At 38.5% G+C, this 2,067-nt stretch overlaps 1 protein-coding gene across 2 annotated transcripts in view; it reads left to right on the top strand.

The window, feature by feature from the left end:
• acox1 (acyl-CoA oxidase 1, palmitoyl) overlaps positions 1 to 2,067 on the top strand; it is a 24,030-nt gene that overhangs the window by 3,710 nt on the left and 18,253 nt on the right. The window lies entirely within an intron of this gene.

Below are 2,067 nucleotides of genomic sequence, written 5' to 3' on the forward strand. Positions count from 1 at the left end.
TGGAAAATGAAAATCAGCATCTCCATAAAGCTTGTCAGCAGAAGGAAGCATGAAGTGCTCTAAAATTTCCTGGTAGATGGCTGTGTTGACTGTGGACTTCAGAAAACACATACATTATGTGTTGTTATGTATTATTATTATTATACAATGCCGAGAGACCGACTCGAAAGGGAACCATAATTAGTGAGAATGTAAGAGAATAAGTCTGTTGGAAGGAAAGAGCAGCAGGTATTGAAGAGAATAATGGATTCTTCGTAGAGAGTGTCATTGAGAGGGAAGAAAAGTATCTGCTGAGAATATGGGGCAGATAGGTCACCCTATTGTCTCTCTCTCGTCTCCCATCTGGGATTACATGAAGAAACAGAAAAAACTGAGACAGACTAAATCCAGAAGAACTGTGGCAATGTCTCCAAGATTCTTCAAGAAACCTACCGATAAAGCTACCTGAAAAAATATGCGCAAGTGTACCTAGAACAAAAGCTGTTTTAAATGCAAAGTGTGGTCACACCAAATGTTGATTTGATTTAGTTAATAGAAGTTAATTGATAAATGAAATCTATTTATGACATTTATTTTTGAAAGCATCCTCACTTTACAGCATTTTTACACAAGTGCCTAAAACTTTTCACAGTACTGTAGCTTTGCAGGTATGGTTTCTGCAAGCGTCTTGGAGACGTTTCCACAGTTCTTCTGGATTTAGTCTGTCTTAGTTTTTTCTGTTTCTTCATGTAATCCCAAACAGACTGGATGATGGTGAGATCAGGGCCCGTATTTATCAAGTTTCTCAAAGTGCTATTTTAGTCTTAAGTGTTGAGAATTCATTAAATTTACTCCTACTTTCAAACTTTAAGGCACAATATGTAATTTTCGCCGCTAGAGGGCGCGTATTCAAAATAAACAAATAGACAAAGACGCAGCTTGATGACGCCGTGACTGAGTGTGGAATCATGGGAGTTGTCGTCTTCATCCCCACAGCAGATGCAATCCGACGGGACTCGGGCAGAAATCATGTTCATGAATGAGCTAATGATTTATTAACGTAGTAGAATGAAGCAGGGTGAGGCTGAAAGCCGTCGAAGCAAAACGAGGCCGCTGAACGAGCGCGACACACGACTCGAAATCAGTGGAGCTTTTATTATGCCACAGTCGACCGCTTCCGCTCCTTCCGGTCATGTGTATGTGGGGGGGGAAGCAGCACTGTTTTATCATACTAGGTAAATTTGAAAGCTCTGTAATAATGCTACGTCGTCACCGGTATTAAAACGCACAACATATTAAAGCGTCTTTGGTGTTATGGAAATCGAGGGGTTATGTCGTCATTAGCAGGCGAGACAATGACACTATGGACACGGTCCGTGTCACTAGTTAAAATTGCTTATTTCTCTGGATTTAAACATTCTTCGATTGGGATAATGTAAGTACACAAGTCAGCAAAATATATAACACTGTTCTAGTGGTTTTTGGATATTTTAATAAAAAAATCTTACATATTGTGCCTTTAAGTATAAAAGCAAGTTATCAAATTTCTTAAAGCTAAGAATCACTCTTACTCTCCCAGTTATTTAAGACAGCACGAGAGGTCTCTCAAGTGGTTAGGAGTTGCCAGTAGAGGCTTGTGATGGCCCAGTTATTCAAACAGAAACAAGCAAAGAATATTTACATTACCAAAGAACATCATAATTGACTTCAGTCTAGCGTGAGTATTATATGCTCTTTAAAAACACTCCCGTTATAATCAGTGAAGCTACCTACACTGTATCATGAATAAATCCCTTACCCCTTATTTACACTACACACGTCTGTGGTGCATTACGACACGGCCACCGGAGCTGATCACGACTACTCACCATCCGCGCCGCGGCAAGTTTCTGAAGCGGCTCTCCGCACTGCATCACTACAGATAGGCGCCTATATTTTTGACGGATAATAATAATAATAATAATCAATCTATGAAAAAACAATTTCGTAAACTGAAATAAAATAAAAAATAACTGAAAAACTAAAACGAAACTAAACTAACAACAGTTATTGAAAAACTAACTGAAATAAAATAATTATGAAAAATAA

Source organism: Sinocyclocheilus anshuiensis, unplaced genomic scaffold, assembly GCF_001515605.1.
Source record: "Sinocyclocheilus anshuiensis isolate Anshui unplaced genomic scaffold, SAMN03320099.WGS_v1.1 scaffold1039, whole genome shotgun sequence".
NCBI lineage: Eukaryota > Metazoa > Chordata > Actinopteri > Cypriniformes > Cyprinidae > Sinocyclocheilus > Sinocyclocheilus anshuiensis.